The 26,831-nt window shown below is 41.2% G+C and overlaps 1 protein-coding gene across 1 annotated transcript in view; it reads left to right on the top strand.

The window, feature by feature from the left end:
- GPR50 (G protein-coupled receptor 50) overlaps positions 1-26,831 on the top strand; it is a 287,483-nt gene that overhangs the window by 180,024 nt on the left and 80,628 nt on the right. The gene's annotated exons all lie outside the window — the stretch shown is intronic.

Genomic DNA, 26,831 nt, shown 5'->3' on the forward strand with positions numbered 1-26,831 from the left:
GTTCTGTCAGGTTGGATGGTAAACGTTGGTGGACAGCCATTTTTAGGTCTCTCCAGAGATGCTCAGTTGGGTTTAAGTCAGGGCTCTGGCTGGGCCATTCAGGAACAGTCACGGAGTTGTTGTGAAGCTACTCCTTCTTTATTTTAGCTGTGTGCTTAGGGTCATTGTCTTGTTGGAAGGTAAACCTTCGGCCCAGTCTGAGGTCCTGAGCACTCCGGAGAAGGTTTTCATCCAGGATATCTATGTACTTGGCCACATTCATCTTTCCCTTGATTGCAACCAGTTGTCCTGTCCCTGCAGCTGAAAAACACCCCCACAGCATGATGCTGCCACCACCATGGTTCACTGTTGGGACTGTATTGGACAGTGGATGAGCAGTGCCTGGTTTTCTCCACACATACCGCTTAGAAAAAAGTTCTATCTTGGTCTCATTAGACCAAAGAATCTTATTTCTCACCATCTTGGAGTCCTTCGGGTGTTTTTTAGTTAACTCCATGCGGGCTTTCATGTGTCTTGCACTGAGGAGAGGCTTCTGTCAGGCCACTCTGCCATAAAGCCCTGACTGGTGGAGGGCTGCAGTGATGGTTGACTTTCTACAACTTTCTCCCATCTCCTGACTGCGACTCTGGAGCTCAGCCACACTGATCTTTGGGTTCTTCTTTACCTCTCTCAGCAAGGCTCTTCTCCCCCGATAGCTCAGTTTGGCCGGATGGCCAGCTCTAGGAAGGGTTCTGGTCGTCCCAAACGTCTTCCATTTAAGGATTATGGAGGCCACTGTGCTCTTAGGAACCTTAAGTGCAGCAGAAATTTTTTTGTAACCTTGGCCAGATCTGTGCCTTGCCACAATTCTGTCTCTGAGCTCTTCAGGCAGTTCCTTTAACCTCATGATTCTCATTTGCTCTGACATGCACTGTGAGCTGTAAGGTCTTATATAGACAGGTGTGTGACTTTCCTAATCAAGTCCAATCAGTATAATCAAACACAGCTGGCCTCAAATGAAGGTGTAGAACCATCTCAAGGATGATCAGAAGAAATGGACAGCACCTGAGTTAAATGAGGAAAAAATTAACTTAAACGATTTTAGCAAATGGCTGCAATATAACAAAGAGTGAAAAATTTAAGGGGGTCTGAATACTTTCTGTCCCCACTGTATATTTTTATATATATATATATATATATATATATATATATATATATATATATATATAGTATATATAAAAATATAATATAATATAATAATAATAATAATAATATAATATAAAAATATATAAAAAAGTGTCAATATTTTGTGTGACCACCATTATTTTCCAGCACTGCCTTAACCCTCTTGGGCATGGAGTTCACTAGAGCTTCACAGGTTGCCACTGGAGTCCTCTTCCACTCCTCCATGACTTTAGCATGGAGGAGTGCCTTTAGCAGGCTACGGAAGAGGTCATAACTTTAAGAGGTCTCAGTGCAGATTAGGCAGTGTCAACTAAGCAGACAAAATAATTTGATTTCAGAATACGGATAAGTGTAATGTCACCAGTTACTTGTGGCTTCAGGAATAATCAAACTAAATTACTCTTAAGTACAATTGTACTATACTATACCTGCTATTTGCCAATCACTACAATTCTCACAAGTCCCAGTATATCTATATGATATTCAAACAATGCTCTTTGGACTTATGGCACACAAAAAACTGACCAACAAAAAGAAAAATTGACCAATGAGCACATATGATGACTGCCACATACTAGGACTGTAGAGAGGACTGAGTGTCACATATACAAAGAAAATAATTGTGATAGCTAAAATGACATACATTTCTATAAAACAATTATCCAATGTTAAAAGGAGAAAAAAAAACCTGTTGGAAATTGGCCCAACCACAACATGCTATAGGGAAGCTTTCATAATCTCTATCTTGATTTGTTGTAGCCGTTGGACCTTGAAGAAGGGGACATACCCCGAAAGCTTGTCCTGAAAAATTGTATGTTAGTGCAAATAAAAAAAGTATCACGGACAGTACTCAATTTTCTATAATCTCTATCAACATTTTTAACTGTTTTAAATGTTCTCCATATATTGTTCCCCCAACTCCTCTTTTTTTATTTTTATTTCACCATAGCAAAACCAAACTCCAGAATCACCCAAAATTAAGGGTGATATAGGAAAGAAAGAAAAATAGTTATCATTAAAAGAAAAAGAAAAAAAATTAAACACAAAATGTAAAAAAAGTACAGATTTAATGCTGCCTCAACATGAGATTTGTGATACCCCTTTCTCTTTAAATTGTTGAAGTGCATTAAATCTGTATTTTGTTGAACAAAAAAAAATATTGAAACTACTTCCAAACATTGCAGCTATACAAACTGCAATGCACTCTCTCGGTAGTGATTAACATATTAATTGATTCTCATTGAGGACCAATTTGCAAGTCAGGCAAGCAACAAAAAGTTGTAGTAGAGAGAGGACAGAAACTCTGTTTAATGAAACAGACAAACCCAAAAAAATATATATATTTTAAAATTTAGTTAGGCCTGACTTCAATTAATTCCAATCAAGGCTTCTCCTAAAAACAAACAAACAAAAAAAATGTTTTAAGGCCCTCTGTGTTTTTCCTCTAAAGTATTTTGGCAAGTCTGGGTCATATCCGTCTTATCCACTCTTTGTGTATTTTTCCTAAAATACAAAACTAAAAACCATCAATAACTCCTCACTCTACCTCTCTGAGAGGTTTCCCATGACTACACTATTTGTGGATGCTTGGAACCACCTTCCAGCAGAGTTAATGAGTCAGTCAACAGTAAGTACAGTCAAAAATGTACAGAAACACCAACATATCTATACTTTGACAAACTAAAAAAGTACACCCCTCACATTTCTGTAAATATTTTATTATATCTTTTCATGTGACGACACTGAAGAAATGACACTTTGCTACATTGTAAAGTAGTGAGTGAACAGCTTGTATAACAGTGTAAATTTGCTGTCCCCTCAAAATAACTCAACACACAGCCATTAATGTCTAAACCGCTGGCAACAAAAGTGAGTACACCCCTAAATGAAAATGTCCAAATTGGGCCCAAAGTGTCAATATTTTGTTTGGCCACCATTATTTTCCAGCACTGCCTTAACCTTCTTGGGCACGGAGTTCACCAGAGCTTCACGGGTTGCCACTGGAGTCCTCTTCCACTCCTCCATGATGACATCACGGAGCTGATGGATGGTAAAGACCTTGTGCTCCTCCACCTTCCATTTGAGGATGCCCCACAGATGCTCAATAGGGATTAGGTCTTGAGACATGCTTGGCCAGTCCATCACCTTTACCCTCAGCTTCTTTAGCAAGGTAGTGGTTGTCTTGGAGGTGTGTTTGGGGTCATTATCATGTTGGAATAGTGCCCCGTGGCCCAGTATCAGAAGGGAGGGGATCATTCCCTGTTTCAGTATGTCACAGTGCATGTTGGCATTCATAGATCCCTCAATGAACTGTAGCTCCTCAGTGCCGGCAGCACTCATGCAGCTCTAGACCATGACACTCCCACCACTATGCTTGGCTGTAGGCAAGACACACTTGTCTTTGTACTCCTCACCTGGATGCCGCCACACACGCTTGACACCATCTGAACCAAATAAGTTTATTTGGTCTCATCAGAGCACAGGACATGGTTCCAGTAATCCATGACCTTAGTCTGCTTGTCTTCAGCGAACTGTTTGTGGGCTTTCTTGTGCATATTTAGAAGAGGCTTCCTTCTGGGACGACACCCATGCAGACCAACTTGATGCAGTGTGCGGCGTATGGTCTGAGCACTGACAGTCTGACCCCCCACCCCTTCAACATCTGCAGCAATGCTAGCAGTACTTATACGTCTATTTCCCAAAGACAACCTCTGGCTATGACGCTGAGTATGTGCACTCAACTTCTTTGGTTGACCATGGAGAGGCCTGTTCTGAGTGGAACATGCCCTGTTAAACCACTGTATGGTCTTGGCCACCGTGCTGCAGCTCAGTTTGAGGGTCTTGGCAATCTTCTTATAGCCTATGCCATCTTTATGTAGAACAACAATTCTTTTTTTTCAGATCCTCAGAGAGTTTTTTGCCATGAGGTGCCAAGTTGAACTTCCAGTGACCAGTATGAGAGAGCGATAACACCAAATTTAACACACCTGCTCCCCATTCACACCTGAGACCTTGTGACACTAACGAGTCACATGACACCGGGGAGGTAAAATGGCTAACTGGGCCCAATTTGGACATTTTCACTTAAGGGTGTACTCACTTTTGTTGCCAGCGGTTTAGACATTAATGGCTGTGCGTTGAGTTATTTTGAGGGGACAGCAAATTTACAATGTTATACAAGCTGTTCACTCACTACTTTACATTGTAACAAAGTGTCATTTCTTTAGTGTTGTCACATGAAAAGATAGGATAAAATATTTACAAAAATGTTTCACTGTGTCACTTTCCGAGTGTCAGAGTGAATTAAACTTCACTCTAAGCCCCCAGAAAGGAGAAAGAAAAAACTAAATTCCTACAGTTTCTCAGAGTTATAGGGATCAAGATCTCATATCTGTGCACAGGTTCATTATTCGAGAATAAATTTAAACTTGTAAAAGAAAACAAAAAGTATAAATGTAAACTGGTAACAGTACTGAGCTCATTACAAATGGAAACTAAAATAAAAAGCATGCGCATTAATGTGATCACATTTCTTATTGATGGCCATCCAACAATGGTGTGTACACGCCCCTGAGGGAAAAAAACCTTGTTTACACATAGACAGTAGAAAATAATAGAAACCTTCGCGCCAATGGTGTCGATAGCAGATACTATATATGAATTACATATACTGGTGGTACATCTAGTAAGAAAACATTCCCAACAATAAAAAAAAAAAAAAAAAAAAAAAAATTTGTGGAAATATATAAACAATCAGTGTAAGCTGCTCCCCAATTTTTGAATAATCAAAAAAATAGATAATCAAAAAAAGATGTAAGAAAGATAGGGGGCGCTAGATACCATAATAATCAAGTGCTCTAAATAAATATATCTCCTGCATTACCAAGAAAATGGAAATGTAAGAAAGCTAGGGGGCGCTAGATACCATACTATTCAAGTGCTCTAAATAAATATATCTCCTGCATTACCAAAAAAAATGAAAATCATAATAATGACAAATCATAATTAGATTACACATTGAAGTGCCCATAATAGTGAAAAAAATATATATAGTGATTGATTGTCCACATAAAAAAGTGATAGAAGTAGTTGAAGTGATATCTTTCAATATTATCCCAATCTTGTTGCTGAAAACAAAAGGTTTTCCATCACCAAAGAAAAAATAAGAAAGGAAAAACACCTCGAAGTAGTAGATATCTGCTTACCAGATACCAATGACTCCTTTAGTTAAAAAGAGAGTCACTAGCGCTTGTGCAGGGTTGTGCCTGCTCACATGGATGGCCGGACTGTGGTTGGTATTATAGGCATGGATCGTTTCCGTCAAGCTCATTCAAGATAGGATAAGGATACATAGGAAACAAAAACAGTCTCCATAGCGTAAAACCATTTATTAAAAAAGTAAACAAATTAAAAAGCCAAATGGCCGCTTACATTGGTGGGTGCCTACCCGGCACTGGGGCTGCTTGCATGTCAGGGTGACTTTGCAGTCAGAAATAGCCTTTCATGTCTCCTCCACGCTGGCGTGCGTTCCAGCTTACACAGGGGGGCAGCCAAAGGATCCGGATGTTGTTGGGTGATAGGACATGTGACCACGTACCGCTCCGACGTACGTTTCTTGGCCACCGTGCTGCAGCTCAGTTTGAGGGTCTTGGCAATCTTCTTATAGCCTATGCCATCTTTATGTAGAACAACTATTCTTTTTTTTCAGATCCTCAGAGAGTTTTTTGCCATGAGGTGCCAAGTTGAACTTCCAGTGACCAGTATGAGAGAGCGATAACACCAAATTTAACACACCTGCTCCCCATTCACACCTGAGACCTTGTGACACTAACGAGTCACATGACACCGGGGAGGTAAAATGGCTAACTGGGCCCAATTTGGACATTTTCACTTAAGGGTGTACTCACTTTTGTTGCCAGCGGTTTAGACATTAATGGCTGTGCGTTGAGTTATTTTGAGGGGACAGCAAATTTACAATGTTATACAAGCTGTTCACTCACTACTTTACATTGTAGCAAAGTGTCATTTCTTTAGTGTTGTCACATGAAAAGATAGGATAAAATATTTACAAAAATGTTTCACTGTGTCACTTTCCGAGTGTCAGAGTGAATTAAACTTCACTCTAAGCCCCCTGGAAAGGAGAAAGAAAAAACTAAATTCCTACAGTTTCTCAGAGTTATAGGGATCAAGATCTCTTATCTGTGCACAGGTTCATTATTCGAGAATAAATTTAAACTTGTAAAAGAAAACAAAAAGTATAAATGTAAACTGGTAACAGTACTGAGCTCATTACAAATGGAAACTAAAATAAAAAGCATGCGCATTAATGTGATCACATTTCTTATTGATGGCCATCCAACAATGGTGTGTACACGCCCCTGAGGGAAAAAAACCATGTTTACACATAGACAGTACATACACATCTCTGACATCACCCAGACACACACATAAATTGAGATTGAATCCCATAAATACTGGATAGAGAAAGTGTTTGTAATTGCAAATGAATTGCTAGGTGTTTCTGGCAACTGGGAGAATACTAAAGAAGAGAAACAAAAAAAAAAAAAAAAAACAATGGAACAGGAGTAGCTAGTCTATTATACTTTACCTTCTGGTAGGCATGTGTATTTATGCATATGTACAGCTATCTACATACACCTGCTTTATATGTAAATACACTTTCAGGAACTCACTTAACCTGAAAAAGAAAACTTGTAGACAAATGTAATTACTCTATCCTTTTTTTTTCCTTTAACTTATTCAAAGCAAATAATACAACATTCTTATGTGTACATTGGTAAATGGTCAATGACATTCACACTTTGATCCAGTGAAACTAAAATGCCATAGACATCTGAAACATAACTTACATCTGGTATTTCATCCCCACTTTTACTATAGCGGTTTGGTTCCCAATGAGCAAGTTACACCCTCAATTTTTCCAATTCAAGGATTCAATAAAATGTATTTTAAAGGATTGGAGTTCTTTCAGAAACTCATCTCGTTCCAGTTTCATTTCATAATCTCATAAAGCTCATTCTCGACCTTAATAGTTCAGGAAGGGTTATATGATCTAGTATTTTCAGATTTGGTGAGTAGACTGCCATGTCACGCCTTTTTGTTGTATATTTATTTTGTTTCATTATCTTTTCACCAGAAGACAAACAAAATTTAGCTATGTGACCAAACAAGCCACAAGTGTAACATTTTATCCTTTGTAAAGTATTAAAGCGTCTCTTAACTGGTGTGGTTTTAGACTGAGAATATTCAATGGCTAAAACCTGATTAACAGCTTTTCCTGTCTGTATATGAGATAAAGGGGCACTTTCACAAGAGCTCCCACCTTTCAATGAGTTGTTGAAACTAGCACATCCTCCAGATGGAGATAATTTCCTGTTGTATCTAGAAATACTCAAAAACATTGCATTACTATCTGTGGTATGTGGAGATTGCACAAGCTGCCCTGGGCTCGAAGATGTGGACAATTGTTTACATTTACTCTCTGCCTCCTTCAGTCCACATGGCAGCTGATCATCCTCTCCCTGCTTGTTTTGGTTGTCTATTGTTGGTTGCTGGTGGCTAGCATTCAAATTTGCCATATAAACTTTTAGAGTACTGATATTACTTTTGGCTATTTCCAAATCCTCCTTGAGAAACATATTTTGCAACAATAACTGTTGGTGAGTGTTAGCCAACCAGCAAGCAGCAGTCTTACCCTCACATTTTCTGTATTTTTTCTCTGTAAGCTTTACATTTACATACTCTTGTGCCTGGTGCCATGGGCTTTTAGATTCCTCCATTGCTCTTATTATTTCAGAGCTTTTTTTAACTTTAGCAATCCTGGCCATCAATTTATCCATTATGTACAACAAGTTCAGTGATGATACAGCAATACATCACAGAACAGACTTCTGACACAGTATTCTACAACTTAGAATATGCACAAGAGTGGAGACACAAACATTAAAATAACAATTGTATCTTCACAGAAGAGAGTCTACACCCAAGACACAAAAGATAGAGGAGACGTGTTGAACAATAGAGATGGAGATACTGTATGTACAGTATACACACAACAAACAATAGTGCTGAGATAAGCACACAAGGAACAATAGGGTAACCTACTAGGTAGACAATAGAAAGGTATACACAGACTGATAACTACTACACCCACATCTGTTTAACACAAAAACTAAGTTACCACAAATGCATCTTATCAAATTATTGGTAGAGTTTATCCATAAGGCCCCTTTCACACTGGGGCGGTGGGGGCATCGGCAGAAAAACACCGCTATTTTTAGGGGTGCTTTACCGTTGCTTTAGCGGCGGTATACGGCCGCTAGTGGGGCAGTTTTAACCCCCGCTAGTGGCCGAAAAGGGTTAAAACCGCTGCGCTATGCCGGTGGTATAGCCGCGCTGCCCCATTGATTTCAATGGGCAGGAGCGGTTATACACCACTCCTTCACGGCTCCAAAGATGCTGTTTGCAGGAGTTTTTTTTCCCCTCCTGCCAGCGCACCACTCCAGTGTGAAAGCCCTTGGGCTTTCACACTGGAGACACAGCAGCGGCAGTTTCAGGTCGGTTTGCAGGTGCTATTTTTAGCACAATAGCGCCTGCAAACCACCCCAGTGTGAAAGAGGTCTAACAAAATTTCAAGGTATAATACAGAACTAAATGTACCTTATTTTAAACTCTATAATTCATCGTTGTTAGATATTAGATTCAGTAACCAAACTTCCACAGTTTGGTATTTTAAAGTGGAATTTTACTCTGACAACAATGAGAATATTACTGCTTGTAAATTCCCACCAAAAATAACCACCAAAAAAGCAATAGTTCGGTTTTAATGTCCTACACAAATACAATGCCTTCAGTGGACACAAAATCTAACTAAAAACCAGAAACCTGTTGAACCTTTTTCGACAGACAAACAAAGACCGCACTCTTTCAGTGTCTTTCCAATAAAACATATATGTAAATTGAAGTGATGAAAGTACACCTCTCTAAGATAATCACCTCTCCTATTATCAGTTGTCTCCAGAAAGGGCTGGGTGCCAGCTCTGGACAGGAACATGGAAATAAGAATGCTGGATAGCCGCACTCCCACTGTTCACCTTTTATTTCATAAAAACAGAATCCTAATACATCCACGTATAATTACAGACCAACACACACCGCTAACGCGTTTCACATCAATCATGATGCTTACTCATAGCTAAAGTGCCTCACCAACATACAGGCATATATATACCCCTCAAAATATTAAAACAATTAAACAATTAAAACATAAACATGTGAAATGTTGATTGTCCATTAACATCACCTGTGAATATCAAGAGCATGGATAGTCATTGTCTATTAACCATTAAATCAATAGTTGACTTTTCACAATAGTTTTCAAGTTCAAGAGATAAACAGAAAAAAAGGAAAAAACAAATACAAAAACCTTTACACATGATATAAAACTTTGTATGTAGAGTAAAATATCTGTGCACATATATATATATATATATATATATATATATATATATATATATATATATATATATACACACATTGGGGGGACAAAAGAAAAAATAGAAATAATAATACAAAATATATCCAATCCTTCCCATGTGTATAACTGTGCACATATCAGCAGAACTTATATTGGAATACACAACACCATATGCAATATATACAATATACACGGTGTGTACATTAGCATATCCCTTATCCAAGAACTGTTGCTTTTGGGGTATAGGCAACATGTGACAGCGTGCTCGCTGACTTCTTTGTCTCTAAGGTTCAGACCATTAGAGACAACATTTCCAGGCCAGAGTCTGTGCAGGAGGACACTGGCCACATAGAGATGGCCCCTCCCAACTGGTTACAGCTACACAGGTGGTTGAGGTAATTGCTTCTTTGAAACCATCCTCCTCTCCTCTAGATGTATGTCCTGCCGGGCTGCTTAAAAAATCTGCTGCCCTTTTGGCCCCCTTCATTGGGGAGATAATTAACTGCTGCTTCAGGACAGGTATTGTTCCGGGCGCTCTAAAGAAGGCTGTGGTCTTGGCCCTGCTGAAGAAATCGACCTTGGACCCGGACATACTGGGCAACTACAGGCCGATTTCCATCTTGCCCTTTGTAGCAAAGGTGATGGAGCGCCTGGTGGTTATCCAGCTACAGGCTTACCTTGAGTCTTTCCATCTTTTGAACGAATTCCAGTCTGGATTTCGTCCAGGGCATGGAACAGAGACAAGCCTCATCCGTGTTTATGATGATGTCCCTCACGGCTTGGACAGGGGTGATTCAGTAGTTCTGGTTCTCTTGGATCTGTCGGCCGCATTTGATACTATAAATCATGGAAATCTACTGGAGCGGATTAGATCTGTTTTTGGTATGAGGGGTCAGCTTTGGCATGGGTGGCCTCTTTTTTAGAGGGCAGAGTTTAGGGAGCCAAGACTGGCCCCTTCTACTCTAAGTTCACCACCCTAGATTGCGGAGTGCCACAGGGCTCTGCCTTGTCACCCCTCCTGTTTAATATCTATATGAGGCTCCTTGCTGACCTGCTAAAGTCCCACGCCGTCCAGTACCATGTTTACGCGGATGACACCCAGGTTTACCTGAAGATTCCTAGGAACCAGACAGCTGATGCCACACTTGGCAGTTGTTTGGAGGCCATCAATACATGGATGTCTGCCAACTTCCTGAAACTTAATGGGGGCAAAACTGAGGTGATCATCTTCAGCGATCTGGCCACCCCCCCCAGTTATTCCACCTTGGCCTCCCTCGTTTGCTCCTGCCCTGGAGGTGGCCCCCCAGGTCCATGATCTGGGATTCCTCCTAGATTCAGGTTTAACTCTGGCTCCTCAGGTAAAAAAGGTTGTCAGTGCATGTCACTGGCAGCTAAAACTCCTGAGGGGGTTGTTTAAATATCTAGATATCTCGGACAGAAAAACTGTCATCTGTGCCACGATAGGTAGCTGCCTAGACTGCTGCAACTCTCTTTATTTGGGATTGCCAAAGATGCTAGTGCAGAAGCTTCAACTTATTCAAAATGCTGCGGCTAGGCTGCTCATGGATGTCCCGTTGAGGGATCACATCACCCCTGTCCTCCGCGCCTTGCATTGGCATCTTATTTAAGGTAGGATGTATTATGTTTAAGATTATGAGAGGCCTGGCCCCAAGGTATCTCTGCTCTCGTTTTCATAAACAAGCTCTTGTCAGATCACTCAGATCTACCGGCAGAGATCTCCTCTACATCTTGGTGCCCAAGAAGATCCGGCGTGGTGATCGGGCCTTCTCCCACCAGGGTGCCGTACTATGGAATAGCCTCCCTGTCGAACTCCAGGAGGCCCCCACTATTCCGGTCTTCCGCGGGTTACTGAAGACTTGACTTTTCACGCAGGCGTTTCCTGCGTAGTCTCTCTACTACCCTTCTGCTGCTCTGTGCTGCTTCTGGTCCCTGGGCCCTCTCTTTCCAGGATCTTTGCTATGTGCGTCGGGACCCTTCGGGGTAAGACCGCGCTATATTAAGATTCCTCCCAACTCAACTCAGCATTTAAAAAAAATGCATTACAAAGAATATCAAAAAGAGAGAACACCAAAATTTACCAAAAATTTACCAAAAAAGATCACAAAATACCACATCACTTAACCACGATCTAGAAAATATGTAAATGTACCTTTAAAGACTATTCTATCCCACCCCTGATATCCAAGGAAAATAAAAATGAAAACATTTTTTAAAAAAGAGAAAAAAAAAGAGGAAAGAAGGAAAAATAAAAATAAAAAAGGGGGTAAGAGGGAAGGGAAGGGGAGGAGAGAGGGAGAAGGGGGGAAGGGGGAGAAAGGAACGGGGGAAGGGGAGAGGGGGGATGGGGAGCAAAGGAAAGAACGGAAAATGGAGAAGGGAAGAAAATCAATATATGATAAGAATTATACCCTAGTTACTCGTGGAAATGTGAAATATCCCATTCAAAGTTGAGATCAAGGGGCTTTCTGGTATTGAGGTGAAAAATCCAATACACCTCTCTTTTACATAACAATCTAAACTTGTCACCTCCCCTTTTAGGTAGCACAATCTTTTCAACCCCCTGAATACGCAAACTGCTGACATCCTTGTCATGACATTGGTTCCAAGGTCTTGCTATATTAGTTGAATGGTCCTTGACTATATCATACAAATAATCACCCAACCGGTCTCTCAATCTATGGGTCGTACGACCCACATATTGAACAGAACATTGTTCATAGGTAATCAGATACACCACAAAATTTGTATTGCAGTTAATAAATGTAGATGCCTTAAAATCCTTGTTCAAAGAGCTAGAATGTACCGTGTCTCCCCTTTTTATATGGGAACAACAAGAACAACTGTTACCCCCACATTGATATGATTCTTTGAATTGTAACCGGACGTTAAGGTCTACTTGTGTATAGACTTGGGGATATAGTGCCACCGATGGTGGGGGCTCTACGAGATACTGATCTAATACCCTTAGATAACACCTCAGCATAGATGGGATCATTATACAAAACAGGCAAATATTTCACAATCGTGTTTTTAATTTTATTACATTCATAACTGAAAGAAGTCGAAAAAACAGGGATATTGACAGAACCACACATGTCGCAATTATTGACACGTTCTGTCTTTGGCTCTGCCTGGTTTTTCACGGAGAAGATCACCTCTTTCAGTGTTACCAGCAATGCTGAGAGCTCTGTTGAGAACAGACTTAGAGTAACCCCTATCCATGAAGCGTGACTTCATTTTACAAGCTTCTATCTGGAAGTCGGATTAATTCCTACATATACGCTTCAACCTTAAAATTGGGCCAACTGGAATGCCTCTAATGTTTGTTTTTTTTTCCACTATAATTACGGGATATTAAACAAAAACAAAATCTGTGAGGTATCCTCCCTATTTCTTATGCCCTGTACACATGGTCGACGGAAAATGTTTGATGGGAGCTTGTTGTCGGACATTCCAACCGTGTGTAGGCTCCATCAGACATTTTCCATTGGAATTTCCGTCACACAAAATTTGAGATCTGGATCTCAAATTTTCCGACAACAAAATCCGTTGTCGTGAATTCCAATCGTGTGTGCACAATTCCGACGCACAAAGTTCCATGCATGCTGAAGAGCCGCACTGGCTACTGAACTTCATTTTTCTCAGCTCGTCGTACGTGTTGTACGTCACTGCGTTCTTGACATTCGGAATTTCCGACAAGATTTGTGTGACCGTGTGTATGCAAGACAAGTTTGAGCCAACACCCGTCGGAAAAAATCCATGGATTTTGTTGTCGGAATATCCGATCGTGTGTATGGGGCATTAGAGTTATTCTAATACCCACTAATAAAACAAAAAACGTTTACCTATATATTTTTTCCTAGATACAATTGCTGTGACCTCCAAACTACCAGAAAAATTTACTCAGTTTAAATTCACCCCAATAACCTTAATCTGCATTACACAAATCTCTGTATTATATTAAATACTTTCAGTCCGTTCCCCCTCGTGGTCGCCAATTATGTTATCTGTTTATTATATTATTAGATTTAATATCTCTCAGATAAGATATGGGTTAAATGAGAATTCAGTAACCAAACTTCCACAGGTTGGTATTTTAAAGTGGAACTTTACTCTGACAGCAATGAGAATATTACTGCTTGTAAATTCCCACCAAAAACAACCACCCCAAAAAAAATAGCTCAGTTTCAGTGTACTACAGAAATACAGTGCCTTCAGTGGACACAAAATCTAACTAAAAACCAAAAACCTGTTGAACCTTTTTCAACTTTCCAATAAAACATATATGTACTTACCATAAAGCAAACTCAAACAATGATTAGAGAGAAACAATGTTTGGTAAGCACAAACAAATGAAAACAAATTTTCCCGCTCAATATATCCTCTCCATTAAATTGACTGGTTTTTAATAGTTCATCCAATATATTTTTTTTTTCACTATAATTACAGGCTAGTATACAAAACAAAATCTGTGGGGTATCCTCCCTCTTTCTTAGAGTTATTCTAATACCCACTAATAAAACAAAAACATTTACCTATATATTTTTTTCCTAGATAAAATTGCTGTGACCTCCAAACTATCGTAAAAACTGACTCAGTTTAAATTCATCCCAATAACCTTACTCTGCATTACACAAATCTCGGTATTATATTAAATACTTTCAGTCTGGTCCCTTCGTGGTCGCCAATTATGTTACCCGTTTATTATACTTGAGATTTAATATCTCTCAGATATGATGTGGGTTAAATGAGAGTTCTTTGACCACGAATGAAAGCTTTAACACAATAACAAAATGTATTGGTGAGTAGCAGAAAGTCTAAACTAATACACACCAATCTATCTATAGCCTATACAAAGGAAGAAAATTTTAAGTCAAAATAAAATAATACAGAGTATATTCCTTAAAGCATTCATCTACAAACAGTATGACATAAACGACATAAGAAAAACATATTTAGTTACAAGTACAAGGCAGACATTGCCCATGTTACCATTGCCACAAAGGTTCCATTCTGGTGGCTGCTCTACCATAGAGTGTGTTTCTCCCCTATCATCTAGTTTGTGTATATCATTACAGACTGGTGCCTCATTGGATGGCATGGTGTGGCTCTGATTGGTGGGCCTCCCTAATCCTGGTTAAGGATTGGCTAAATCTCCAATCCCTATACTTTGCATAAGTCAGCCCCCTTTAATGCAAATCCTTGGCACAGAATATATTGAGCGGGAGATTTAACTTGTAGGTACCTGACCTTTCCAGGGACATTAAGTATTCATGAGGGGCTGGCCACCTTCATTGCATACCTAAACATGGGATCCTTTGAAGTGAATGTGTGTGGAACAAAGAGGTTTGGGTCCCATTGTTTAGATACACAAGCGTAGGCACTGAATTGTCTGTATAAGAGGGCCTTCTGGGACGCTATGTCACACCCCTACATAGATACAAATCTAAATGAAAAATATTCATAAGTACAATTATTTTACAGCTATTAATGGAGATTTCACTTAAACTCATAAGGCAACAATATGTACATGTACAATACTAACTATGGGTATAACTATATTGAAATATATTGCCTTTAGATGTCATGCTGATTAAGTTTTTTTTGGTGGCAATGCTGACATTATCATGGACCTATTCTTTTATCATTCTGCCACACTGGTTATTTCAACTGATGTTTAAGCAATGGGCTTTTTATTGAATGCAGTAAAAGCAGTGAAAATGTTTACCCAGCTATGGTTGTGTAATTTTAAGAGTCACTGCATGGTTATATATAAATTGAAAGCGAAAAATATGCTTAAGATATAGACAAAGGTTTGTGTCTAAACTAGCTGCCAGAGGGAATATTTATAATTTATTGTTTAGGAAGCTTGTAATGCTTGTGGCTTTGAATGGCAAATGTAGTATTAAAAGAGGAAATCTCTATACATTGCTTATGTATGTGAATGTGAGGAATATTTACCAGATGTAGCTTTTCCCCAGTATAACTAAATAAAATATGTGGGTATAGCTGCATACATCCTTATAGTCCAGGGTTGGATAAAATATTGTGAACACCAGTATTATAGGGCATTTTAGGCTACACCGAAAAAAAAAATCATTGGCTGAGACAGTGCTGTCAATCACAGTCAGTGAGCCAATGAGTAGAGAGAAAGGGTGGAACAGAGTTGTTGTTCTGTGTGTGAATGGACACGCAAAGCAGCGGATCTGCAGTGATCTTGCTCAGTGCCCCCATAGCAAGTTGTTTGCTCTGGGGGCACTTGGGAGGGGGGAGGGGCCAGTGCCGCCAGAGGACCCAAAAGAAGGAGGATCGGGGCTGCTCTGTGCAAAACCACTGTACAGAGCTGGTAAGCGACATGTTTGTTATTTTTTTTTTAAGAATAACTTGCCTTTAATATCACTTTAAATATCCTCTCATTCCATAAACTTGAGCTGTTAGTCCTCCTAGAGAGGAGGTACATTTTTGCACTACTTTGTACACATCTTGAGTGTGGGTTGAGATATGGGATCAGCAATGTCAATGTTCAACGGGACAGGCAACAGCAGTACTCACAGTGGCGGAAGCTCCTGTATATTAATAAATCACCGGGACCAGATGGCTTGCATCCGAGGGTACTTAGGGAACTCAGTCAGGTGATTGCTAGACCGTTGTTCCTAATTTTTACAGACAGTCTATTGACTGGAATGGTACCAGCTGATTGGAGAAAAGCCAATGTAGCACCAATATTTAAAAAGGGCCCAAAAAACATCCCTGGGAATTACAGACCAGTTAGCCTAACATCAATAGTATGTAAACTCTTGGAGGGGATGATAAGGGACTATATACAAGATTTTAGTAATAAGAATGATATCATTAGCAGTAATCAGCATGGATTCATGAAGAATCGTTCTTGCCAAACCAATCTATTAACCTTCTATGAGGAGGTGAGTTGCCATCTAGATAAAGGAAGGCGCGTAGACGTGGTGTATCTGGATTTTGCAAAAGCATTTGACACAGTTCCCCATAAACGTTTACTGTACAAAATAAAGTGCGTTGGCATGGACCATAGGGTGAGTACATGGATTGAAAACTGGTTACAAGGGCGTGTTCAGAGGGTGGTGATAAATGGGGAGTACTCAGAATGGTCAGGGGTGGGTAGTGGGGTTCCCCAGGGTTCTGTGCTGGGACCAATCCTATTTAATTTGTTCATAAACGACCTGGAGGATGGGATAAACAGTTCAATCTCTGTATTTGCAGACGATACTAAGCTAAGCAGGGCAATAACTTCTCCGCAGGATGTGGAAATCTTGCAAAAAGACCTGAACAAATTAATGGGGTGGGCAACTACAAGGCAAATGAGGTTCAATGTAGAAAAATGTAAAATAATGCATTTGGGTGGCAAAAATATGAATGCAATCTATACACTGGGGGGGAGAACCTCTGGGGGAATCTAGGATGGAAAAGGACCTGGGGGTCCTAGTGGATGATAGGCTCAGCAATGGCATGCAATGCCAAGCTGCTGCTAATAAAGCAAACAGAATATTGGCATGCATTAAAAGGGGGATCAACTCCAGAGATAAAACGATAATTCTCCCGCTCTACAAGACTCTGGTCGCCCGCACCTGGAGTATGCTGTCCAGTTCTGGGCACCAGTCCTCAGGAGGGACGTACTGGAAATGGAGCGAGTACAAAGAAGGGCAACAAAGCTAATAAAGGGTCTGGAGGATCTTAGTTATGAGGAAAGGTTGCGAGCACTGAACTTATTCTCTCTGGAGAAGAGACGCTTGAGAGGGGATATGATTTCAATTTACAAATACTGTACTGGTGACCCCACAATAGGGATAAAACTTTTTCGCAGAAGAGAGTTTAATAAGACTCGTGGCCACTCATTACAATTAGAAGAAAAGAGGTTTAACCTTAAACTACGTAGAGGGTTCTTTACTGTAAGAGCGGCAAGGATGTGGAATTCCCTTCCACAGGCGGTGGTCTCAGCGGGGAGCATTGATAGCTTCAAGAAACTATTAGATAATCACCTGAATGACTGCAATATACAGGGATATGTAATGTAATACTGACACATAATCACACACATAGGTTGGACTTGATGGACTTGTGTCTTTTTTCAACCTCACCTACTATGTAACTATGTAACTATGTAACTATATCAGTCTCCTGTTTTGGGCTGAGGGTGTCTGGTATATTAGCTGTTGCAGGGAAGGTGTGGCAGACATAATGCTTTAAGTTAGCCACAGCTCCAGTTTGGATAACTGCTGGAGACTAGAGCAGTGGTTGAACTACCAAGGTTGCAAAGGTCGCACTTGCGACAGGGCCCTGGTGCTCTGCCACTGTGGAGGCGCCCCAAGAGCCTGCACTGTGACTATACGGCTGTAGTTGCAGTTGTTAAGCAGAGTGTCTGTTACACTCTCTCTTGCACTGCACAGACCGAGCACTGACAAACCCCCCTCAGCGCTGGATCTGCTCCTCCTCCTCCCGCCCCTCTCCTCCTGTGTGTGCCCACAGCTCCGCCAACATACCATTCCGCAGCAGAGCTGTGCTCAGAAAAAGGATGAGTAGGTGGAAAAGCCAGCAGCTGCAACTACATCGTGGAGTATATTCAGACTGCATGAGCCTCCTTCTTTCCTGTGGTTAGTGAGCTCACCATCCATGGTAAATCTCTCCCTTTTCTCGCCTTTCTTTTGAGTAGTCTGTGAAGTCTGGTGTAAGGGGGGCTTTGGTGAGCAGAGTCCCCCTTACATCAGAGTTCCCTTTTACACTAGAGTCCGCAGCATTCCCCCTCACATTAGAGCCCCACCCTTAAATCAGGGTCCCCAAAGCACACTTTACATCAGAATTCCCCTTTACTTTAGAGTCCATTGAGCTCGCCCTTACAGTGACATTCTGAGAACTCTGATGTAAGGGGGGCTCTACAGACTGCAATTTCAGATGTAAAGGGTAACTCTGCAGGTTCAGATGTAAAGGGGAACTCTGCGGGTTCAGATGTAAAGGGGAACTCTGCGAGCCTGCTGCAGCACATGTAAAGGGGTCCAACTGCTGGATCATAATGATGGGCCCTGTGATGGGGGTAAAGGCCTCAGAGATCAGTGGGAAGGGCCCCGAGATCGGAGGGAAGGGCCCCGAGATTAGAGGGAAGGACCTCAGGACCAGAGGTCAGAGGGACCCTCATGGTTTCCTGCACCAGGGCCCTGAAGGTTGTAGGTATGCCTCTGGAATGGAGTACAGGCTGAAACCCTCTTGACTTGTTGTTCCCTGCAAGCCCAAACCCTTGCTCTTCTGAGTCATGCTGGGCAGTGGAGGAGGCAGACACCAGGGGACAGTGCAGGGGTAGTGGTGTCAGATGAGACATTCAAAGAAAAGTTCCAAGGCGCAGGAAGATGACTGCAAGATTTGCGCCTGGGAGCTCCAGTAAGATGCGTCTTCTCACATCATGCTGTTGGACACGGCCCCCTGTAACCATAAGGGCTCATCCATACACATGTAAAATATGAATAATGAAGCTATGCTCATTAATGCACCTATAGCATTTTTGATATGTTTTTGTTGTGTTATTATTACGTTAATAAAGTGTTGAAAAAGAATCAAGAAAGCTTCTTAAACGCCCATGACAGTGCTGTTTTTCTAGGGGGAAATTCTTAAAGAGGAACTGACGTAGAGGAAATGATCTGCTTTGAGGCATGTTTATTGTAGCGTGATAGCAGGCAGTTTTTTTAATTCTCTGCGAGATTTTTTATATGTATAGTTAGCTTGGTTCAGCTGATCATGAAAAGAATGGTCCAGTTCCAAAGGTTCTTTGATTATACTATACCTGCATGAAAGTGTCCTAGTTTTCCTTTAATTGCAGCTCCCCTTTAAACACTTACCTGAGTCTTCTCTCAACCCAGCACCGTGTCTATGTGCTGCGGCTCTTCTCTCTCATTCCTGTATTCACTGAAGGCTCTGACAGCATTGGCTCCCACTGCTATCAGTCAAATCTAGTAAGGAGAGAGAAGAGGGTACTTCATAGTATAGAAAATGTACAGCTATTAGGTCTTTGCTGCATACTACCTATTCATTCAAGTCAGGTAAAAATCATAACAGATTTGTTACACCTGCCACAACCCTTTTAATTTAAAACATACAAATAATAAGCTGCATGCAAAATAATGCAATAGGTATGTCTGGCATGCATACAAATCTATGACAGTGTAAAATACTTTGGTCAGAGCACACACAACCATCAGTGAGACTGCCAGGGGTTCATAAGTTAATGCACTATAATCATACATTAGAAGTCAAATCGTGTTTTTCTGACACCTTTTCTATTGGAGAACATTTTCTGTTTTATCATCCCCAAAGTAAGGCTTTGTACAGTACTGAAGCAAAGCAGCTGAAAGCAGTGACAGTTATTTGTGACAGAGTGATGGCTACGCTAATGTAGAATGACACCTTTACCCTTGGCTGTCAAAGGAGAAAGGGGAATAAAAAAGTCTAGTTCCAACATAAGAAGCATAGCAATAAATGATTGCTCGCTTTGCATTACCTTTATTAACTGACCAATGCTTGAGTGAGAATAGTATGCTATGAGAATACTGTAATTAGAAGATTATTGGGCATTATAAAAATAGTTTGAAATGTTTTAAATCTTGTGACCTGCAGCTTTCTGGTTGCAAATTGCTTTTGTAAGTAAACCAAAGAAAGCAAACATAGCTATTTTCTTACACTTCTCATCAACTAATCAGATGATTTGCATGAGGATTAATTAAACTCAGTAGGGAACTCCAAGTTATTTATATATCAATGTCAGCTAGAAAGACAAAAGGTTATTGGGAAATACTGTAAATCAGTGTATTCTATCAGTCTATCTTATCTATTTATTATTCTCATATTCAGATTTGGATAGAGCACCTCAAGGAGAACCTAAAACTCTGAGGGGACTCACAATAGGGTTTTGGGTTTACATGACCCAGTGGTTCCGCTGTTTAGTGCTCATGGTTGCTACAAATTTTAAGAGCCCCTGCTACAACCTTACTGAGACTAAGGTCCTGATAAATTCTAACAAACCTTTCCATGCTTCAACAGTAAAAATTATAATGCAAAATCATGTTAAGTATTTAGCAGGCTACTACTTTTTGTTGTGACAATGCTGTTTTTTTTAAACTTTTGTGAGTGTAAACAACATTGAATACATAATAAGCGCTCTGATTGGTGTGTAAGTCACAACCACTTCCTAACAGCAGAGCAGGATGGATTGATGGAGGATATGAATGACACCAGAGCACCCCACCCCACATCTTGCCTGTTCTCATTTAGCTCGGAATCCTTGAGTCAGAATCATTTAATGTTCCAGATGAATTACTCCATTCTACACCGACTGTAGTCTTTAAAGATCCCCGAGAGTAAAGAAAATCATGTGAAACCTATACATACACAGGGATAGAATGTGAAGGTACCCAATTCAGAAAACACAGGGGTTGATTTACTAAAACTGGAGAGTTCAAAATCTGGTGCAGCTCTGCATAGAAACCAATCAGCTCCTACGTTTTATTGTCAAAGCTTAACTGAACAAGCTGAAGTTAGAAGCTGATTGGCTACCCTGCACAGCTGCAACAGATTTTTTACTCTCTAGTTTTAGTAAATGAACCCCATGTCACATGTGTCATTTGTTTCTAGAAAATGCTCAGCTGTTTCCCTGCTGTAGCTTTACATTGGGCCGTGCAATCCTAACTCCTACTGCGCATGCATGACTCTTGCTCCATTCAGTACTATGGATGGTCCATACTCATGGTGGCCTTCAGCCCTCTAGGCACATAACCTGGCCAGAATGGCTTTCTTCCAAAGGCTTTGCATCCTGGGCAGTGCTGCACAGTAAAAAACTCAAGAGCAGAGATGAAAATAGGTATTTTAGATTGTGGGCTACAGAAAAAGGGATGAGTGTGAGATTTAAAGGGTGCTGTGGGGCAGCAGACACTTAGCTCAGAGGAAGAGGTGACACCCTGAAAACACATCAGTGCTAGTTATACACCTTGTGATGCCAATTGATCTGACCTGTACAGTGATTCTGGTTGTATTCTCTCCTGGCATGTGATGAGCCTCTATTAACTCATATTTGTGAGTATAACTGTTTACTATCTTTTTGCAAAAAAAGGTGCCATTTTGTTTTTTGCTGAAAGTAATGGCTTTCTTCTGGCCACTCTGCCATAAAGTCCAACTCTATGGGCTTATTTTCGTCCTATGTACAGACACTCCATTCAATGCTGTGGAACTCTGCAGCTCCTCCAGGGTTACCTTAGGTCTCTGTGCTGCCTCTCTGTAATAACACCCTCCTTGCCTGGTCTGTGAGCTTTTGTGTGCGGCCGCCTCTTGGCAGGTTTGCTGTTGTGCCATGTTCTTTCCATTTGGTTTTGATAGATTTGATGGTGCTCCTAGGGATCATCAGAGATTTGGATATTTTTTTATAACCTAACCCTGACTTGTACTTCTCAACAACATTGCCCCTTACTTGTTTGGAGAGTTCCTTGGTCTTCATGGCAGTGTTTGGTTAGTGGTGCCTCTTGCTTAGGTGTTGCAGCCTCTGGGGCCTTTCAAAAAGGTGTGTATATGTAATGACAGATCATGTGACACTTAGATTGCACACAGGTGGACATCATTTCACTAATTATGTGACTTCTGAAGGTAACTGGTTGCACCAGAGCTTTTTATGGACTTCATAACAAAGCGGGTGAATACATACGCACATGCCAATTATCATTTTTTTTATTTCTGAAAAATAGTTTTATGTATATATTTTTCTAATTTCATCAACTTAGACTATTGTGTTCTGATCCATCACATATAATTCAGATTAAAAAAAACATTGAACTAAAGGCTGTAATGTAACAAAATAGGTAAAAAGTCAAGGGGGGTGAATATTTTTGCAAGGCACTGTAAATCTCCTGTGACTTCCCCACAGTGCTCCATGCTGGCTGTAAGGGAGAGGGGTCGTCAGCTGCAGGGAGGTCACAGGACATCAATGCTGAGGGAAGTGGGGAGCATAAGAAAGAAGGGGGACATCTGGAAGCACAGGTGGAGCAACAGCAGATCTTCCATTTGTGCATTGTGTGTTAGATCACAGTGCCCCCCCCGGCCCGTGTGTGCTGCACACATAGATGATATGCCACTGGAGCCATGCAACAGCTGGGTGCAAGGGTGTAGCTGAATGTCCAGGGATCAAGATGATAAGGCAAAACATTTGCCTCGCGTGTAGGGTGTATTGCTATTCATCATCACATTTCATATCTACATCAGCAACACATATTATGAATATCACAGGCATCACATCACTATTTTTAATACTAATATTAACTAAAATGAAGTTGTTTATTCAGGAACTATGTGTTTTACCTCTCTGGTGTTGCTTTGTGAAGTGTAAATCCTAAGACTGCCTGTGCAAAATTACAAGTTACTTAGCAGGTAAACCAGTAAAAATGTACAGTGGGGACGGAAAGTATTCAGACCCCCTTAAATTTTTCACTCTTTGTTATATTGCAGCCATTTGCTAAAATAATTTAAGTTCATTTTTTTCATCATTAATGTACACACAGCACCCCATATTGACAGAAAAACACAGAATTGTTGACATTTTTGCAGATTTATTAAAAAAGAAAAACTGAAATATCACATGGTCCTAAGTATTCAGACCCTTTGCTGTGACACTCATATATTTAACTCAGGTGCTGTCCATTTCTTCTGATCATCCTTGAGATGGTTCTAAACCTTCATTTGAGTCCAGCTGTGTTTGATTATACTGACTGGACTTTATTAGGAAAGCCACACACCTGTCTATATAAGACCTTACAGCTCACAGTGCATGTCAGAGAAAATGAGAATCATGAGGTCAAAGGAACTGCCTGAAGAGCTCAGAGACAGAATTGTGGCAAGGCACAGATCTGGCCAATGTAACAAAAAAATTCTGCTGCACTTAGGGTTCCTAAGAGCACAGTGGCCTCCATAATCCTTAAATGGAAGACGTTTGGGAAGACCAGAACCCTTCCTAGAGCTGGCCGTCCGACCAAACTGAGCTATCGGGGGAGAAGAGCCTTGGTGAGAGAGGTAAAGAAGAACCCAAAGTTCACTGTGGCTGAGCTCCAGAGATGCAGTCGGGAGATGGGAGAAAGTTGTAGAAAGTCAACCATCACTACAGCCCTCCACCAGTCGGGGCTTTATGGCAGAGTGGCCCGACGGAAGCCTCTCCTCAGTGCAAGACACATGAAAGCCTGAATGGAGTTTGCTATAAAAACACCTGAAGGACTCCAAGATGGTGAGAAATAAGATTCTCTGGTCTGATGAGACCAAGATAGAACTTTTTGGCCTTAAAGGGGTTGTAAAGGTAAATTTTTTTTTTTTTTAAATAACAAACATGTTATACTTACTTTCACTGTGCAGCTCGTTCTGCACAGAGTGGCCCCGAACCTGGTCTTCTGGGGTCCCTCGGCGGCTGTTTCAGCTCCTCCCCGCAAGCATTAACCACTTTAATGCGAGCTCCCTCGCATGGTGGTTAGTGCTTGTGGGCGCGCTCCCGTGATACAGCCGGCGGCTATAGCCGCTCACTGTATCACTTGGCCCCGCCCCCCAGCGCGCTGCATCATTGGATGTGATTGACAGCAGCGCAAGCCAATGGCTGCGCTGCTTCCAATCCATCCACTGTAGCCAATCAGCGGCCAGGGTGAGCGGAGGAATAGATGTCGGGAACGAGAAGCTGACTTTCAAGGCGTCAGGTAAGTAAAACGGGGGGGCTGGGGGCAGCGGTATTGTCAGAAGTTTTTTCACCTTAATGCATAGAATGCATTAAGGTGAAAAAATTTTTACCTTTACAACCCCTTTAATTCTAAGCGGTATGTGTGGAGAAAACCAGGCACTGCTCATCACCTGTCCAATACAGTCCCAACAGTGAAGCATGGTGGTGGCAGCATCATACTGTGGGGGTGTTTTTCAGCTGCAGGGACAGGACGACTGGTTGCAATCGAGGGAAAGATGAATGCGGCCAAGTACAGGGATATTCTGGACAAAAACCTTCTCCAGAGTGCTCAGGAGCCCAGACTGGGTGGAAGGTTTACCTTCCAACAAGACAATGACTCTAAGCACACAGCTAAAATAATGAAGGAGTGGCTTCACAACAACTCCGTGACTGTTCTTGAATGGCCCAGCCAGAGCCCTGACTTAAACCCAATTGAGCATCTCTGGAGAGACCTAAAAATGGCTGTCCACCAACGTTTACCATCCAACCTGACAGAACTGGAGAGGATCTGCAAGGAGGAATGGCAGAGGATCCCCAAATCCAGGTGTGAAAAACTTGTTGCATCTTTCCCAAAAAGATTCATGGCTGTATTAGATCAAAACGGTGCTTCTATTAAATACTGAGCAAAAGGTCTGAATACTTAGGACCATGCAATATTTCAGTTTTTCTTTTTTAATAAATCTGCAAAAATGTCAACAATTCTGTGTTTTTCTGTCAATATGGGGTGCTGTGTGTACATTAATTAGGAAAAAAAATGAACTTAAATGATTTTAGCAAATTACTGCAATATAACAAAGAGTGAAAAATGTAAGGGGGTCTGAATACTTTCCGTCCCCACTGTATATGTATTTTTAATGTGTAGTTAGCTGTTGGCTGGAGTTTTTCTTCAATAGGAACAGTCTGGGTAACTTCTGATCCCTTGTCATTGGTTAACCACTTGCTTACTGGGCACCTAAACCCCCCTCCTGCCCAGACCAATTTTCAGCTTTTAGCGCTGTCACTCTTTGAATGACAATTGCGCGGTCATACAACACTGTACCCAAATGAAATTTTTATCATTTTTTCCCACAAATAGAGCTTTCTTTTGGTGGTATTTGATCACCTCTGGGTTTTTTATTTTTTCTTAAAAAAATTTAAAAAGACCAAATTAAAAAAAAAAAAATACAAAACCGTTTTATATTTTGTTAATAAATTTTGCAAACAGATAATTTTTCTCCTTCATTGATGTACGCTGATGAGGGTACACTAATGGGCACTGATAGGCTGTACTGATGGGCACTGATAGGCTGCACCGATGGGCACCGATAGGCTGCATTGATGGGCACTGATAAGGCGACACTGATAGGCACTAATAGGCGGCACTGGTGGGCACTGATGAGGTGGCACTGGTGGGCACTGATGGGTGGCCTTCATGGGCGGCACTGAAGGGCATTGATAGGTGGCACTGAAGGGCACTAATAGGTGGCACTGATAGCTGGCACTGATAGCTGGCACTGATGGGTGGCAGTGATGGGCACTGATGGGTGGCAGTGATGGGCACTGATTGGCACTGGTAGGTGACAATGATAGGCAGCACTGCTAGGTGGCACTGATGAGGCACTGATTGGCACCACTGGTGGGCATTGATAGGTGGCACTCGTGGGCATTGATAGGTGGCACTGATGTACTGGTGGGCACTGATTGGTGGGCACTGTGGGCACTGATTGGTGGGCACTGATTCGTGGCACTGACAGGTGGTACTTGTGGGCACATATGAGGCAGCTTCGCCTCTCCCTGCTCAGGACCTATGTCCCTTCAACAGAGGCCGGTGATCTGCTTTTTTTTCTCCTCACGCTGTCAGTGTGAAAAGAAAAAAAAAAAACGATTACCAATCTTCTATTTACATTACGTGATCATTGGCTGACAGCTGATCACATGGTAAGGGGTCAGGATTGACCCGTTATTCTGATGTGTGATCACCCGAGTCTCATTGACCCTTCAGGGGGGCATGGCCAGCTTGCAAAGGGAAGGACGTCTATTGACGCCCTCCCAGCAAAGCAGATCCGCGCTGTAGCCGTCATTTGGCTATAGCGCGGATCTGAAGGAGTTAAATCTCCTTAAAATTCATGAGAAAAGAAGGGGAATCCTAAATGCTTGACTGGTGGGAGTACTTTAACAATGTGGTTGGAAAATAATGTATATTTGTTTGTGGTATATGTATACATTCTAATTGTATTTGTGTACAGATGAGGTGGTTGTACTGATGTCTTTTTATTATAATTTTTCTATCAAATTTATATTCATATTTTTAACCCCTGTAGGTCCTACACGATATTACATGGGGTGGCGATATATGTATTTTGTTTGACTTTTTCCATTTCACTTTTCATATATCTCTCTGGTGACAACTGGGAGGGAATA

This window comes from Aquarana catesbeiana, linkage group LG09, assembly GCF_042186555.1.
Source record: "Aquarana catesbeiana isolate 2022-GZ linkage group LG09, ASM4218655v1, whole genome shotgun sequence".
NCBI lineage: Eukaryota > Metazoa > Chordata > Amphibia > Anura > Ranidae > Aquarana > Aquarana catesbeiana.